Source organism: Dreissena polymorpha, chromosome 7, assembly GCF_020536995.1.
Source record: "Dreissena polymorpha isolate Duluth1 chromosome 7, UMN_Dpol_1.0, whole genome shotgun sequence".
Classification (NCBI taxonomy): Eukaryota; Metazoa; Mollusca; class Bivalvia; order Myida; family Dreissenidae; genus Dreissena; species Dreissena polymorpha.
In genome coordinates, this window is record NC_068361.1 from 12346642 (window position 1) to 12366062 (window position 19421).

General features: G+C 34.5%; 1 long non-coding RNA gene across 1 annotated transcript; it reads left to right on the forward strand.

Annotated features, from left to right (window-relative positions):
* The first annotated feature begins 16828 nt into the window (after nucleotides 1-16828).
* On the forward strand, nucleotides 16829-19263 carry LOC127839447 (uncharacterized). Its single transcript, XR_008030355.1, has 4 exons — nucleotides 16829-16901; nucleotides 17718-17789; nucleotides 18720-18787; nucleotides 19205-19263. It is a non-coding gene; the product is annotated as an uncharacterized LOC127839447 (long non-coding RNA).
* The last annotated feature ends 158 nt before the right edge of the window (nucleotides 19264-19421 follow it).

The following is a 19421-nucleotide window of genomic DNA, read 5'->3' on the forward strand; positions in this document are numbered from 1 at the left end:
CAAAAATAGGCAGTAACATTGTGCAAGTTCAACCAAACACATAAAAAGCCGTATTTTGTAGCAGTGTGGTTATGATTACAAACCAGTTTTGTTTTCCGCTTTCGACATTTACCAGGGACCTGTTCACAACATAATAATGATTATTATATATTATGAAATCTACATATTTAAAATACATATTTTAGAATCTTAACCTATCTACTGTATTCGCCCCATTTACGCCCATACTATATTAAGCGATCATGAAAATTTTTTTTAAGTTGTTGGCTTATAACCGCCCAGTTCCTCGACGAGAAATATATATCAACATGTACATGAAATAATGTCATAATGGCATCTAGGTCCGTTTGGGTCGTTTTTATACCTTCGTTTAAAACACCTGAACGATATTTATACACCCACAAACGAAGTTTAAGGGGTAGGTACTGTATATAGGTGTGAACTTGTCGGTCTGTCAGCCGGTTCGTTTCATGGTTTCTGCTCAATAACGTGAGTTTGGTTTGACATGAAACTTGGTAGGATAGTACCTTGTATTTTGGGGTTCATCAGGTCAAGGTCAATGTCACTCCAATCGATAATTTCAATTTCATATGAGATACCGTAACACAACTTAATTGAAAGGATGCTAATGAGAAGGCAGCGCCTCGGATTGCTTTTAGGATCTCTGGGATCAAGGTCAAGGTCACTGTGACTTAATATAAGAGAATTGATCCGTATCATGGTTTCCACTCAATAACTTGAGCTTGGTTTGACCTGTCAACATAAAACTTGGTAGGAATGTACCTTGAACCAAGACTGATTTTGGGATCCGGTAGGTCAAGGTTAATGTCACTGTGCCTAGAAATTGAATATAATTAGCTTTGATTCTAATAAGCGCCCATCGTAGTTATATTCAGGTATTAAACATGGAAGTTTCGTTACTTAAGGTTCATGTAGAGGCTTCAATTTGAAAAATGTGTGACCCCTAGCATTGAACTCAAATTTGACTAAAGGAAGAGTGCCACATTGAAAATGTGTACATATATGCTTTAAAGGATGTTTTTCCTTCAAACTGCTACCAATTTGTACATCAACGTATCATAACATCCACAAAATCAATCAAAATACAAAGCGATTTTAACAATAAAATATACATTATTTTCAAAATTCTGAAACATGTTTATTCCACGTATTCCGGCGGAAAATTATATAACTAGTGATTAATATCGACATTGACGAGGGCAAGTTACGCTAAAATAGTAAAAAAAGTTTACATATTTAGAAATATCAAAACTCGAACACATGTCATTTCATCACCATGGGGGCAGCCATTTTTAAATTAATAAATTAGAAAGAAACATGCTAAAAACTCACTCATCGCTTAATTGACATTCCAAACGGTTGACGATGACAAATGCATTGGATTGTAATCTTTCCGTTGATGTTTGCAAACTGCACGATCAGACCTCATAAACACTCAAAAGAATAACTATGTAAGAAGCATTTCACCAATGTTTACAATCGTTGTCGAATCACATTACTTATATTATTGCGCATAAAATAGTACGCTTACAGACTGACAGAAAGATCGATACGTAACTCCGTTCAATTCATCACGGTATACTATTATAATGATAATATATAATAATACATCGCTTTAACAATCTAAAAGTAGAAATAATTCTTTTAAACGGAGTTTTTAATAACGAAAGTGAAAACAACGGAAGTTGGATGGATATTCTGTGAGATGCACTTCGGCTCCAGAAAAACAATACAAATAAACTAAAAAAGACGTGTGGGATACAATTTTCAGCTGGAAAATATTTGAAATAGGGTAAGTGATGATATCTCTACGTGGTCATTTCTGTTATTTAGTGCGATCTCTTGCTGAGTTATGTTAAAATTTGTTTTACTAGTTGCCACCCAACTGTCAATATAAGTTATGTGTTATCTCAGGTTTGTGTATACACATACCCGGTTTTCTCACCACTGCACGTGGTTTCGACCGATTTGTTTTGCACGTTTTTCTACGGAGCTCAGCGATGGCCACGCTTTCAAAATGGGTAGAAGGAAACGAAATATAAAATCAATCGGTTTGCCAATTTCTTTATATTCCTTTACAATTTTATATGTCGTCTGCAACCTATTTCAATTTGAGATGGTTTAAAATTTGCAATTTGGTTGAGAGGTAGTCTAAATAACAAAATTGTTAAGCCTTTGAAATAGAATTGTGACACTTATTATCCACCATACCTGGATTTTTAAAAAGTAGTTACGTTTTAGTTATTTTTAGAACTTTGTTTAGGAAATTTATCCAAAAAAGGCAGTTGAATAAAAACTCATTTGTTGTTTTATGACAATAATTTTCTGTGAAATGTTGCTAACTTGACCTTGTATATGTATATAGCTTTGTATTTATTCAACTTAAGGTAGTGCATATCCTTCCTAACTTTAGATTGAGATTTTGTAAATTAGTGTAAAAATGTATTGGTTTTAAACCAAAATATGAATAAAACACACAAATATTGAATATCAAAAATGTGTTTATGTTATTCTATCCGTCTTAAGCTTTAAAATGATATATAGTTTGACCATATTGTACCACATTGAATGAAGAAAATCCAAAGCGAAGTTTTAATGAATTTTATCCCCCCCCATGAACCTTAAGCAAATCAGCAGGCTTATCTAAAATATGTGGTTCTTATGGATATGGATATTGCCCCTATTAACATAATGTTCAGTTTAGATTAGAAATACATATTTTGTGCACATACAAATTATTAAGGATGTTGCTCCCGGGATGTTGCTGTTCATTAAGCAGAGCGGTTCCAGATGATGTTACTTGTATCAACTCATTCAGCTCTGAACCTTAATTAAAACGGAGGATTATCATGAATACTTTTAAGTAATTTTAACAATGAGTCATTTAATATGTTTAATACAGTTATTATATCACCTGCTAATATTGTTGTGTGCATCCTTGGGATGCCAAGGGTTCACTAGATTTCCTAACATTACGTAAAAACCCATAAATTAAATAAATGCGCGCAATTTGTCAACCTCTTAGACAGGCGTGAAAGAGGAACTCAACTTTTAGCAAATATACGTCACCGGGATCAATCACTCTAAATATACGGTATACACTGGCCTACATTATAATATACATAATTGTGAAATTTTAATAAGTCGAGAACGATCTTATGACGTCGCGAATTTCGTGACGTCATTGTCGGGTCATTGATCATGTGACTGCTAACCTAATACACGCGTGTAACTTCAGTTCGGCGGCAAATGAGACGGCTGACTGGGAGAGAATGGCAGCTTCACGGAGAAAACGGATTAAAATCAAGTACGTATATATTATTTGTTATTTTCAATAAAATAGTAATGCTAATTATAATAAAATGCATATGTAATACAGGTCTTTATTCATCTACGTGCATTTATATATATGTATTTTGTGTTTTTTATACCGTCGGTATGTACAAAACATATCATTACCACGTGTTTTATGCGCGGTAGAATTTGTGAAATTCTGTGCTATTTGACGTGATCAGGTGCTAAAAAAGTATGATGATTATGTTGTTTTTGATGGGTCCGGCTGCCTGTATAGTCGCTTTATGCCAGACCCTGGCCACAATAACTAAGAATAGTACGACAACTCATTGTGCCGTTTTCCCCACCACTTCTTTTAGGACAGCTGGCTGCTACATGCAGGTAGTTAATTGGTAAATGTACGAAAGCACCAGATGCGTTTGTTAAATGACAGAGAATGTTAAAACGGCGTTAAACCCAGACCAATTTCATTAATCTCTCAGTTAAAAATTCTGCCTACATTTTCGGTCGAATCAATTTGCTTCTGAATCAAAGTGGATTAAACATGTGTTCGACCACTGTTCTGCAACATGTTTTCCGGCATTGTTATTTCAAACTTTTTATATGCCCGTCCTAAGACGGGTCGTATTATGGGAACCAAATTGCGCCCGGCGTCAGGCGGCGGCGGCGTCCACAACGATGCCCGCTCTCTTAATCAAACAGTTTCATCTGATCCTCTTCAAATTTGGTGGCATGTTTGTGGCCATAATATCTCGGTCAAGTTCGATAACAAGTTAGATCTGCCCAGGCACTTCCGGATTATGAATTATCCAAAATTGGCCAAATTGGTTTTGTCCGCTCTCTGTGTCAAACAGTTTTAATCCGATCCCCTTCAAACTAATATCTCGACCAAGTTCGATAACCAACCAGATCGGCACATGCACTTCTGGATTTTGGCCCTTAAATTATCCAAATGGGCCATATTGGTCTTATCCGCTCTCTAAGTCAAGAAGTTTTCATCCTCTCCCGAACTTACTGACGGACGTATATTGCGGGCCGCGGCACTTTATTACATATTTTTTTCGCAGTGTTGATTATCAACTTGAACAAGCGAAGTTAGCGTGCAATGACTACTCTGACCCACCAGGATTTGAGGTGAAATACATAAATTATTTCATAGGTAAGTCTTGTTTTGACAAAAATGAAATGTGTTTTGATATGGATATATGGTAGGATATTATCGCTCACTTAATTCAATGGTTACATATAGAAGGCTGTAAGTGTTAGACTAGTTCTGGCTTCCATAACTGTAAATGTTGTTTTTTATGATTTTTGACTGGCTCGACTTTATAGTTATGGACCAACCCCATTAGGAAAGTCAACCAGAAATTCCCGAAAAGTTGACAGTTAACAAAGACCGGTCCAAAACAGCTTATAAATGCAGTTGTTGGCCCAAATCAACCACTTGATTGGAAAGATTGACATTTTTCACATTTAACTGATATATTCTTTCACAAAAAACTATCTTAAACATTTAAAATGTATCTATTCTGCTCATACATATCGAGAAAAACAGCGATGTGACAGACTTTCTTGAAATGCGAATCTCCCGAGATTTCACGGTCATATGACGTTATTTCTATTTTTAGTAACAAACCATATGCTCAAGTGTTTTCAAATTCAGAATGACATTTCCCGGTATTTTAATTATTCTGGCTTATTTTGTAAACAAATTGTAGTGCCAATACAAAGTCAAAGTAAATATTATTTAAAACTACCTGATTCACATTGAAATCAGTCTTATAATCCACCAGACGTAAGTTGTTAATCACAAATAATAGATTTCAGAAAACGAAAGTAATGTTTACAATTTCAGTATATAAATATTACATGGCTGACAGGGTGACAGTAAATTTGTCAACTTGAGGAAATACTGTCAACCGAGGCGAAGCCAAGGTTGACAGTATTTTTCCGAAAGTTGACAAATTTACTGTCACCCTGTCAGACATGTAATATTTATTTTATTATACCGAATAAACTATTCAAGCATGAACAATTTATATGAACCATGAACAATTTTAATATTCAATAATTGAATTTAATTTCAGCAATGAACAACCATTAATATGTTGAGTGGTTCAGATTTACGGGCAGAGCAAAATGAACTTCGCTTTATTCGGCACCGACCTAGTAATCAATTTATCCCATCAATTTTCTTAGTCGTCAATTATTTCTTTAAAAATATAGATCTATTACAGAACCAGCTTTTCGTATTTTATTTTCATCACTTGATTACGCAATTTATGACGTACTTGTGTGACGTCATTTCGGTGACGAAACATTTTGGGACAACAATATGGACGTGGTGGGTTTTTTTTACAGTAAAATATTTGTTTAAAGCATCGAACGAATCCAAAACGTATTTCGGATTGTGTGTTTGTCATGCATAACACCTTAAGAACAGACACTGGAAGTGTATATCGTTGTAACTTTATTGTTATAAGCATTGGATTAAAGTTGCCTTTGAGGTAAGCGTGTCGTTTATACTAAATTGAGTTTCTTTTTGACTCCTGTCAAAGCTTAAATAATGGCATTAATCTATTCTACAGCACAGTTACAGCTGCAGTCGATATTTTAATTATCCAAATACAACGGACACGCAAAACTGCGTACTGCGGATGCGCGAATGGGACAGTATAATTTTCGAACATTCGGCACGTGATTGCTAAGGCAGCGGGATACAGTATTTTTTGTCAGTAAATTTTTTCCGCTGGTGGCACGTGATTGCTATGGCAGCGGGATACAGTATATTTTGGACAGTAAATTTATTCCCGCTGGGTCTGACAGTATTTCTTTGTCACGATGGCCTATGGGAGTTTAGCATTGTAAATAAAAGTGAGGTATAATAACATAAAATGTCAAGGTTTATCCGAAAGTATCCAAATGAAAACTCGTCACGTGACAAAGCGACAATGGCGTCAAAATTGTGAATTTCAGACTGATGAGAGTTATTTTCATCTAATGTAAGATGCATTTGAAACATCTGAACCTTAAAACATTCCTCGATGCAGTAATTTATATTCATTCACTAATATATGTAGAAATGTATCCAAGAAAATGAGCTTTCTTTGATTTATAGCGTGACATAAATATGTTACGACTCTGGTTGACTTTCGATACGGGGTTAGCTTCAGCGAACAGGTCTGTCAATACGATATAAACTGTACGCTGAAGTTTCTTTAGCTAGTGTTAGACAAGTCAAGATCATTCACTTGAAACCAGAGATACTTGTAAGGCACAAGTTACATAAATAAAGCAACTTGGCTTGGTGTAAGCCATATATAGTTGAAGACATATTTTATAGGTCTATTTCAAAATTACATTTAATTAATATATGAACGAAAGTTTCTACATTTCCCTGTTTATATCAACTGCTAATAACACATATTATAATGCTTAAGCATATTACTTAGTTTTCAGCAAACTTGTCAGAACAGCCTGAAAAATGAAAATGTTATATATTTATAAACTGTATATACAGAGGTCAAAAGGAGTTTCGTCAAAATTCTAACAATTGTACCAAAAATTTATGACAATTATCAACATTTTTCCAGACTTCTTTAATCTTTATTTTATAATATATGTGCTGCATAGTTTTAGTTTATTTAGTTGTGTGTAACCTTTTACTGTAACCTCAGTTGTTTTTTTCGGGAATCGTGAGTTTACAATACATTTTTACCTTAACTTCAGAATTGTTGCCTTATAATGTAAGATATTTGATTTATATCATGTGTAAAATCATTTCTGTGTCTTATTTTTATATTGTCTTTTAAAAGTTTTTCTGAGTTTGCCTACCTTAGACGTTTTAAAGATATCCGAATTTTGACTGTCCGAGACGTGTGCCAGTATGCGCCTGCCAGTATTGTCAAATGCTTGTAGATAGACATGTTGCACTCATTTTTCAGGGCTTGACACTTACTTCTTTTACCTACTGCCCCAAGTGGTCTGACAATTTCTATGTTATTTTACCTAAATTTCAACTTACTTTCCGGACTATCCACAATGTATTGTGCATTTATTCAAAGACCTTTAGATTACAATCTAATCTATAGGTCTTTGATTTATTTACAGAAAACTATGCTGTTTTACCGTAAAACGTTGTGTATAAGGCGCACATTTTTACCCCCAAATTTAATATTAAAAACTTGATGCGCGTTATGCACAACTACCGCCATGCCAAGACATTTTTTCCCTGTCAGTTACCCAGTTACGGTAACTCGCGTCATTCTGTTCCCCGTTGTTTTAACTGTAACTATGTTAATAATTGTGTTATATTTACGATCTGAATATAGATGGACAAAACAAACGTTATAAAGTTAACATTAATATTTTCTATCTTTTTCAGGTACATACAGAGCATTGAAATCAAATAAATTTGAAGAAGAAAATGAAAAACAAGGAAGCCATTTTTATTTAAACTTTATTGTTTTTTCCCACAATATTATACCCTACTGTACTAGGGTTACACAATTTATTTGGGGGGGCACTCGTCGATTTACAATAGCATGTCGGCAAGGTCTTTCACAATATATTTATTATTATTTTTCTTGCTTTTCAAATGTGTTTATAAAATTGATGTTGTGTTTGTTTACACGTTTTCATACGTCTTGTTAAGATTGGGGTTGTGATTATCAAGCAATTTGCGTCATCTGTCAAGTTTTGTGTAGCTGGGCTATTATCAAAACATGCGAACCTGCAAACGACTTCACACCTCCATTGTTTGTTTAACCCCGGATATGTCAGTAATGGTGTTGATAAATTTGAGTCGTTATAGTCTCCTGTCAATTATAGACGCTAGAAAAAAACATGTGAGATGGGAAATGTAAATTGAATGCGCGGTTTTGAATAAGTCATTTGTGAATAACCCCCTGCCAATACCAATACAAAATTTCAGTGTCTTAGTTATACCAAGCACACTAATCGGTCTGCAATGTGTACTCTTCCACGATAAAATCGTAGACAGTTACTTCGGAGACTTGATGGTATCCTCGTGGAAATTGTGCATTTCATGCATAATTAATTTAAATCGAAACATTTACGTGTAATATTATAATTAAAAAAGAAACACTAAAACAAGTTGTATCTTTATCGTTATCGTCTTTAAGATAATTAATTATTGAAAAATAAAATAACAAGTGAGATCGGCAATATAAATTAAACGATTTTCAGTTAACCTACAGTTCGGAAATTTTGCCTTAGTTTTTTTTTTGCTTCAAAAACTTTTTTTCCCGATTTTTTTGCTTCAAAAAGTAGATGCGCGTTATACATAAATGCGCGTTATACACAGCGTTTAACGGTAATTTAATATTCTTTGTACACATGGTACAATAACGTAAGTCTAGCACATAGGCTAAACACTATTACATTCAACCAGAAAAAAATGTGTACCTTAATCTTTATTCAACTACCAGCAAGTCCGTCTTTAGTTTGAAACAGAATCAAATCTTTTTTTTATAGCGTTTTTTTATATAGATTTTTAGATGACTGGCCTCGGCACAGTGCTTTACACAAATTCTACATGTCATATGTTTTTGGTTGAATTATAATCAACCCAATTGAATTCTATCCTTTTCATATTTTTGCTGTACTTCAAGCTTCTCTTCATTAGTTTAGTCTATTTATATCCCGGTCTCGAGTCGTCCCATAAAATAAGGATGAAATTATAGGTTTATTATGAATATATAAAGATGTTTTATTGATGATAACGGCTTTCCACCAGTGTTTCACAATAAGCTGGCCAAGATTTTTTACTGGTCTGACAGATCAACTAAATTTCTAGTTTCACAGGTCCACGCTTTTTTTACTGACCTTGAGTCAACGGACCACCGTTAGTGTCGAGCCCTGATTTTTAGGTATTGAAGCTTTATTGTCTTGTTTAGTTATGTGAAATAAGATCTTTGAATTCTGCTAAATCTTATTTTTTAATTACTGGTAGATTTAAACACAGCAGCAAATGTCTTTATTTTCATATCATTTTTGACATGGTTGTACAGTGATATTTTCTCCTTTGAGTCCTTGGACTTGATAACTTGCAAATCTATGAGTCCCCGAATTGAAAGAATGAGTCCAAACATTAAACGACATTATTTTGTGAGAAATTTCAATGCATTTTTGGGGCTCACACAATTTGAAACTTTGCATCCCAAGAGGTTTTTGTGAGTCCTGCAGGACGTTGGACTCGCAGGTAAAAAAATCACGGGTTGTATTATATTTCCAGTGTCGATTTCATGCGTTGGCCAAATAAAAAGATTTAACCATGTATTACTCTGGCTGTACACTATAAGAAATACATTCTACTCTCGTTATCTCGAAGTCAGCGGGAACATGAAAAAATATCGAATTTACGAGAGTTCGAGATATCTGATAAGGCGTTTGCAAAGAAAAAAATGTGACGAAAATTTACCTTGTTTTTAACATCTTAATACCTGCTATGTGGTCTAACTAAAGCCGTCACCGTGTGGCATAATACTTTCTTCTACCCTATATATTACCTGATATATAGGCGTTTTTACGAGGCACGATTCAATTTGCTATTTAAATGCTTAAAATGATGTTTTAAGTGTTACACAATTGCATGAACACATGCGGTTATCATTTTTCTAAACTGTCGAATACCCAGCGGGTAATGTTGCAGTCAAATCCAAACTTGGCAAATATTTACTGGACAGTAAGTCCTGTAAAATGGGAAAAAATAGAGGACCTCCTCTTTTTTATAGGACCTACTGGCTACAGAATATAATGGTAAAATAACTTTGTTTCATTGCTGGGATCAAGGTGTTTATGATATAAAATGATAAAATTATTGAATAGCTATTAATTTTAAGGTCACACATTTGTATCTGACGTTAAATAATAATACACGCCATACATGGTACTAGTCTTGTTTAGTTGAATTTTTTTTTTTTAAATGCTGAACGCATGTTAACAGTAAATATAAACAGGAATCGCTTCTTTGTAATATCTTAATTTTATAGGAACAATTTCCAAAACAAAAGTAGCTGATACTTGTTTAACTAAGCTACGCTTAGCGTGCATGTCAGGTATGAGTCTGGTCAATACAGCCTAAACCAACAACAGCCTCGATAAATGACAACCGGCCTGTTTCACGCATGGACATTGATAGCCAAGATAATGACGGTTTTAATGACAATGATCATTATTATACATTACTATTGCTATTAAAACCACACAAATTGATATCTGCATCATTTAAATTGTAATAATCAGATTAATGATTATCTTGTTAAGCGACTAGGCCGTCATGGATTGGGACCGTCCTGACCCGCATTCGTAAGATGCACATAAATAGACCAATCAGGTGCCCTCGGAAAATTCCGTCAGCAGAAAGAGCTTTGGTACGGAAAAGCAGGTGTATAAAGATGCTATTGCTATTTTTGCACCTCAGAAAACTTTTAGAGCCATAAACAAACCTATACAAACCTATGAATTTGTTGGGTTTTTTTTTACCGGACAATCGGTCCTGTAAATTTGACAGACAGGCCGGACCTTACACAATTTTACAGGACATGTCTGTCGGTCCGGCCATGTTTGGCCAAGACTGATGTTGCTTTTTAAAGTTACGATGCAATTGATGTAAAATCAAAACGAGGGTTTTCCATCTGATTATGCGTAAATCACATTCTGGAATTCTGAACTGTACATGTACAATTTGTATTTTGAAATACAAAGTTCACTTGATTATTAGTACAGGATAAAATAAATATGGTTGGATACCCTGTGCTTCTCTGAATTGCTCGACCGACAACTCATAATAATCTTTCAAGTTAGCCATGCTAATGACTGTTGGAGTTCAAGGATGAACAACATTTTGCAAATTTGCGACGGTATACATACGCAAAAATATAACTCAATGCATTTGGGAATGTTGTTTATAAAACAATAAGTCTTTCAGCCTTTCTACAGGCTGTGTATTAATTGTAGTTAATAGCAGATAAAGTGACAGTTAAATTGCCAGGCCTTACTCAAGTGTAAATGGCTAAAGACATTACACACGTGTGGTCATTGATGCAATTAACGGATCAATTACCACACAGTATCAGGAGCAGCCGGGAAAAGCGGGACAGTAAAGTATCAAAGAAAAAATTCTCACCCTTGCCGACACAGTTATTCGCACTTCGATATAAACCACAGTAAATACATGTAAAATCGGGACTCAGGACAAATTTTTATATCGAGATATCAAATTATTCGACATTACGAAAATCGAGATATGCAATGTTTATTATTATATTTAAAGAAGGAAAAAAGTTGGGACATTGAGCTTACCTCGAAATATCCAGAAAATTGAGATATCCAATGTTGAGATAACAAGAGTAGACTGTACTTACAACTCAGCTCAATACATTTAAGATATGTTATATTTGTTAATCTGAAAGAATGTTATATTGTACAGCCAAGTTACCATTACCGGATCAGTAGCATAATAAAGTTGTTCTGGTGAAAAGCAATAACTGTTTTGAGACTTCTTTAACACCAGTTTGATTAAATATTACCTTTGCTTACTGATTCAGCACATAGTCTTATTTTTAAAAGCAGGCAAAATGTATTTGTGATACCTTTTTTTTGCCGCAGAATTCATGCATTAACGGATCAGTTGTAGCCATAACGGATCATGTGATCGAAACCACTTAGAGGGCATCCAACGAGCTATTTGAACTGTCAAAATATGAACTGTGTTGTTTACAATGACCAAGTTACATTTCCAGTAATAAATCATATTCATTTTTGTTATTAATTGTTTTTTGTATGTTATCTTGTAGCTACACTTTATGCATGGTGTTTTTGTTGATTTATCTGTTGAAAATCCTTAATGGATCGAAAAGATATGGGCATCTTATAAACTGTGTAATTTGTTTGAATCATATCTTATCATCAAAATTGAACATGGTAAATAAATAAAACATTAAAATTGAGATCATTTATTGTAAGAATCAACAAGATTTGCATATATTTTAGTATAATATTTGATCAATACGCATATTATCACTCTTGATCCGTAATTTTCCAAAATCTTCATTTTATTTAATGTGTTGCAAAATCTTCAATACAAATCAAAATTGAAATGTACTTTTGAAGACAGAAATAATACTAAATGTACTTTAAATTAATGCGTAAACTTCTTACTCTCCAACAGAGTTATAGAATGTAGCGCCGAAAAATGTTCAACCTCGTTTTTGAAACAAGACGGAAGTCAACAAAGTCTTATATACATGTCAGCAAAACATACCAAAATGTTTGTCAAAGAGTAGCTTTGATTACGACTCAATCAATTCGTTTTAAAGATGCCTTGAAGATGCTGTGTGCAAAATATCATCTTATATCAACTTTTTATCGTGATATGCAGTCTTGAACATCAAAGTGATCCCTTATGGGCAATGATCCGGTAATGGTAACTTGACTGTATTGTATGAAAATCGTTTTCAGGTGAAGGCTTTTTCACTTAAAAAATGTTTCAAGAAGGAGATTTCCTTTTGGAATATAAAGGTGACTTGATTACAAAGTACAGAGTTGCCAGACAAGTAGAAAAAGATTATGAGGAGGAAAACAGAGGGTGCTTTATGTATTTTTTTTAAATACAACAGCAAAAGTCTGTGGTATGTATGTTTTACTGTTTTCTTTTTAATTTTTTAATGCCCCCTAGTAGGGTGGCATATAGCAGTTGAACTGTCCGTCAGTCAGTCTGTTCGTCCGTCCTAAAACTTTAACATTGCCCATAACTTTTGCTATAATGAAGAAAGCAACATGATATTTGGCATGTATGTGTATCTCATGAAGCTGCACATTTTGAGTGGTGAAAGGTCAAGGGCATCCTTCTATGTCAAAGGTCAAGTATATGGCTTAAAAGCGGCATAGTAGGGGGCATTTTGTTTCTGACAAACACATCTCTTGTTTTCAAACCTCTATGCAAATTGCTTTGTATTTGTATGTCACTGTCTACAACCATATATTTATATATAAAGTATGACACTGTGACATTAATTGTTTTGCATGTGTACTTTTGTATGTCAGTGTCTATAATTATGTAAGTCGTGTTCTGAGAAAACTGGGCATAATGCATGTGCGTAAAGTTTCATATATGGCTTCAAAGCGGCGCAGTAGGGTGATTGTGTTTCTGACAAACACATCTCTTGCTTATTTATCATGTTCAGTAGATGCATATAGAGTTAAGGTGGAAGAATGCATTCTTTGTGAAAAGCATGCTGTTGAAGCTTCATATTGATCATGCCCGGATCAAGAAAAGTTCAACTAGAGGGGTATGAACATGAGGTCAAAACATCGTTTCGTGTGTCGGTGAATCGGGGTAGGCAAATAGAGGGGTAGTCCGCTCCTGCAAGGGGGCTGGGAATGTTAAAAATACAGGCCTGAAATGCTTACGCCTGCTGCATTCTTAACCCATTATGAGTACCATTAATATTTCATTTGTGTTAATACAAGTATATTTTGTTGAAAAACATTGGCATGTTCCACATAAAAGCTCAATTATTTAAGTTGTAATCAATGCGGGAAAGAGTACTATAACTCTAATATTTCTTCGAAAAAATTGATTTCAAGCAACCAGTATGCATTTATATGGCTGCTGCCTACTAAATAACATTAACTGTCACATTTTTAGCATCGATGCAACGCAGGACATATTTTCTGCCGGCCGTATGGTAAACGATGCAATAAAGGGAGATATAAGAAACAATGCAGAGATGAAAATAGTTCTTGTACATGGAAAACCCCATCTATGCCTGTTTGCCACCAAAGACATTTCAGTTAATGAGGAGCTGCGGTTCAATTACGGAGTGCCAAATTTGCGATGGAGAAAGGTTTGTTGTGTTCATTTGATTTTTATATACTTGTAAACCGTGACATTCATATCATGGAATTTCCCACAATTTTAACTGTATACAAATATGTCAAATTTGCATCTTTTAAAGTCACGTTTGATGTTTAAAGCCCAATAATACTAAGATATCATAACTGAAGATATATTGTATATATCATTCGTACGAATTCTCAATTTAAATGACAATGTTTCCCCACAAAGGATCGGTTATGAACTGTGATATTACTTGTTTGTTGGCTTTATATGTTTTGAATTTCAAATAATTCTATTTTCACAAATGTGTTATACAAATATTGTCCCCAATTGTGTTACGTGTCCTTATTTGGCTGTGCGTTAGTTTCACTTACATGTATGTATATGTTCTTGTGCAGGCTGGTAAAGACCTTGTCAATCATGAGGGAAACGCCGTAACAAATGTGAAGTCACAGAAAGATACTACTCGTTTGGTAAGTTCTACATTTATGAACATGGATGGCATGCTATCTGTGGAGTATGCTATTTTGCTGAAAATTTTAATTACAACAATTGTCTATGTCTTTTGGAATTTCCTCAGAAGTTATACACAAGGTAGACAAGGCATGACTTGTAGTTATAAGCAGACCAGCAGCATGTTTTGTTGCAATGTTTGCTTCACCATGTACTGGAAGACCTGGTCAATGATAAATCAAATAACATTAGAATTGAATAGACGCAGAACGATGCGTTTATATATTTATGGATGTAAACTGGTTGTAGCCTATAGGCTATAATAATATTCACTGAAAGAGTCGATTTGATTTTCTACTATTTCATGAAGTATCTTTTATCAGAGACAAAGAACAACACAACGTAACTTACTTTGAAAAGGATGTTTATTATAAGGCTGAGCGAACAGTACGTCAATGAACGTGGAATTTTCAAGTATGTGACGCTCACAAGACAGCTACATACACCTACAGCATTAACATACAATTAATCCTGTAACATAATTATATTTTACCTGGATACATGCTTTGCAGCTATAGTGATACATGTTAATGTCAAAGTGAGCGTTATAGGGCATTAAAATTTTATTTGTATGGCTTGTTTACCGATTATCTGATATGTATGATCTTGTCTTCATTTGTGATCTCATTTGGGTGTGTATTGGGTGTTGGATGTTCATTATCTTGGTCACGATACCGGTACTGGGTAATCATCAGCTCTACTCCATTGTATGACTATCATTGTAAAAGTATTTATGTTTTTAAAATAAGGTTTTCCTCTACCAGTAATATGCCACTTTTTGTTCCTGGGTGATTCCATTAGCCGCTACTGGAGACTTGAATTATAGTGCTAGGCGTACCATCATTATAGTTTGTATTTGTTATAAGTTTCATGTTGCAACAATATTTGTGGCTTAGGTATATTAATTTGATTCACCGATTATTTGATGTATGTGATAATTATTATTTTCCTCATTTGTGTTCCTTGTCCCCATTTGGGTGTGTGTTATTTCTGCAAATCTGGTCCACATAGTTGGAAATGACATGGTAAATGTAGGGTCAAGGATTATTGTCTTTATCGGCCGCCTGGGGGGGGGGGTGCAAAATTTGTGGCTATACCATATTTTCAAATGAACTATTTCCCACAAAAACGTATTCGATACATGGCTATAGTTGTTTGCGTTGATTGTGTGTGTGAGAACTGTTTGGAGAAAGATTTGCATTACTTTATTCTTTTAATTACTTTTTTAACAATAAAATTGGTAACCTCTCATAATCGCCTATGCGTAACATATATTTCATAGAAATTTGATAATATTACAATAGCAGGTATTGTTTTATGTTGTCCTCTTTCGAGTGGGTGTTATTTTCACTTGTGTACTTTTGCAGTCTGATGAAGACGTGGCCCATGAAGTTAGAAATGGCGTCAGGCATTTGGAGTCCCAAGCCGAAATTTTTGTAAGTTGAGCTTCACCTAACATGTTTGTGATATCAGCAGAGAATGGTATATTTTAGCATTATACATAGTGATACTGTGGCCGTCTCATGGCAGCTTGTCAACTCTGCATATTGCTGGCCCAGTAACTACTATATACAATAATGATTACACTAACATTATTGTATTAATAATATATATTTGTCTGTATCATGTCATATATATCTTTGTTGCTGGCATTGGGACATCAAGTATACAACTCTGGTAAATGTAATTTGGGCCTTGTGAGCTGAGATGAGAGATAGTTTACAAAACAAAACCTGAAGTAAACGCTTAATTTTCTACTTATTGGTTGTGATCACAAATCATAGACACATATACTACACATACCATTCTCATATGTAGAGCAAGAAATATACGCACCTGATTTGTTATATGTGTAAAATTGTCTTCATTCGTGCCCCTTGTCCCCATTTGGTGTGTGTTATTTTAAGTTTTGTTCTTGTGCCCTTGTGAAGGCTGATGAAGATGAAGTCTACGAAGATGGAAATATTCTGAGAACTGTGGATTCACGAAAAAGATACCTTGGTAAGTTCTTGAGAATTCCAATATGAAATTATGATAGGAAAATGTACTCGACTTTCTGATATGTGAAACATTGTCCTCAATTGTGTCCTTTGTCCTCACTTAGCTGTGTGTTATTTTCACTTTTGTACTTGTACAGGCTGATCAAGACATGATCCACGAATTAGAAAATGACGCCAGACTTGTGGAACAGTCCCAAGCCGAAGTTGAAGTAAGTTCCACATTAATACACTTTCAGTGATATCAGTAGAGTATTATATTTTACAGAAAATGTGAAATGAAAACTTACCTGTTTACCTACTGGTAATAAGATGTTATAACATGTCACAGAAGACACATTCGGTTTTTGCTAAACATATTATCCTAACATTATATATTGCGTCAGCATATGTTGCACTGGCAGCTGAAGTATACCCATCTCATTTAATGATTTGTAATGCGTGTGAGATTGTCTTCATTCGTGCCATGTGTCCCCATTCGGATGTGTGTTATTTTCACTTTTGTACTTGCGCCCTTGTGCAGGCTGATGAAGATGTAGTCTACAAAGATGGAAATACATGTAGTCTGAGAACTGTGGATTCACAGAACGATACGTCAATAAGCACTTGGGTATTCTAATCTGACGTTATGATAGGAAAACTACACCGAGTGTCTGATATGTGTGATATTGTCCCCATTTGTGCCCTTGTCTTCATTCAGTTGTTTGCTAATTTCAATTTGGAAATAGTCAAATACACCATAAATAATCTATATATTCGTTGTAAGGTTTTATTTTGAGTCACAGAAGACCCATAATTTTTAGTGCTATATATTTCAGCCAATATATGTTTTGACGCTATTGGTAACTGCAGTATGTTCGTCAGTGGTTTAATACTGCGGTAACAGTTGTTGTTGGCTTCAGTATTATCATTTGACATTATGATAAAAATGTTCTGAGTGTGACTGTCTGATATGTGTGACATTATCCTCATTTGTGTCCTTTGTCACAATTCGGGCTTGTGCTATTTTCACTTTTGTACTTGCACAGGATGAGGAAGATATGAGCCACAAATTCAGAAAAGAAGACAGGCCTGTGGAACAGTGCCAAGCCGAAGTTGAAGTAAGTTCCACATTAATACACATTTAGTGTTATCAGCAGAGTATGATATTTTACAGAAAAGGTTAACACTTAACTGTCTACCTACTGTTAATGGGATGTCATTACTTGTCACAGAAGACACATTTAGGTTATCGCTAAACATATTATCCTAACATTATTTATCAACTGCCATACCCTGTTTCTCATATAATATGACCATTACATATTTTTTTTATTACACATGTGTAATACAACATTTTTAAGCGTTTTCCTTGGCTTAGTTTTCGTTTATTTACCAATCGCATTTTGTTATTTTGCTGAAATGACGTTGCAACGTCAAGTGACGTCACAAAATGTTAACAACATTCGGGATTTATTATTATGTTTGCTTAAATATTTATTTAATTTGCTCATTTAAAAGCGTGTGATAAAAAAGATCTCACACTCGTTTTCATTTCATACCATATTTTATTAAACTCGTCTAGGAAATTGGTTAGTAAGCCTGCCAAAGGCTTGCTTACTAACAAAATCCTGAACTGGTTTAATAATATGGTATGATATGACAACTCGTGCCAGATCCTATATATTGTGTCAGCATATGTTGCACTGGCAGCTGATGTATACTCATCTCATTGTATGATTTGTTATGTGTGTGAGATTGTCTTCATTTGTGCTATGTGTCCTCATTCGGGTGTGTGTTATTTTCACTTTTGTACTTGCGCCCTTGTGCAGGCTGATGAAGATGTAGTCTACAAAGATGGAAATACATGTAGTCTGAGAACTGTGGATTCACAGAACGATATGTCAATAAGCACTTGGGTATTCTAATCTGACGTTATGATAGGAAAACTACACCGAGTGTCTGATATGTGTGATATTGTCCCCATTTGTGCTATGTGTCCTCATTCAGGTGTGTGTTATTTTCACTTTTGTACTTGCGCCCTTGTGCAGGCTGATGAAGATGTAGTCTACAAAGATGGAAATAGTCTGAGAAGTTGGATTCACAGAACGATATGTTGGTAAGTTATTTGGTATTATAATCTGACATTATGATAGGAAAACTGTAATGAGTGTCTGATATGTGTGATATTGTCCCCATTTGTGCCTTTGTCCTCATTCAGTTGTGTGCTAGTTTCAATTTGGAAATAGTCAAATACACAATTCATAAATCTACTTATTTGTTGCAAGATTTTATTTTGAGTCATAGAAGACGCATAATTTGTAGTGCTATATATTTCCGTCAATATATGTTCTGACGGTATTTGTTACTGTAGTATGTTTGTCAGTGATTGGTTTAATACTGCGGTAACAGTTGTTGTCGGCTTCAGTATTATCATTTGACATTATGATAAAAATGTTCTGAGTGTCTGATATGTGTGACATTATCCTTTGTCCCAATTTGGGTGGGTGCTATTTTCATTTTTGTACGTGTACAGGCTAATGAAGACATGAGCCATATATTCAGAAAAGACGTCAGACCTGTGGAACAGTGCCAAACTGAAGTTGAAGTAAGTTCTACATTTATACACATTAAGTGATATCAGCAGAGAATGATATTTTACAGAAAATGTTAAATGAACACTTAACTGTCTACCTATTGTTAATGGGAAGTCATTACATGTCACAGAAGACACATTCGGTTTTTGCTAAACA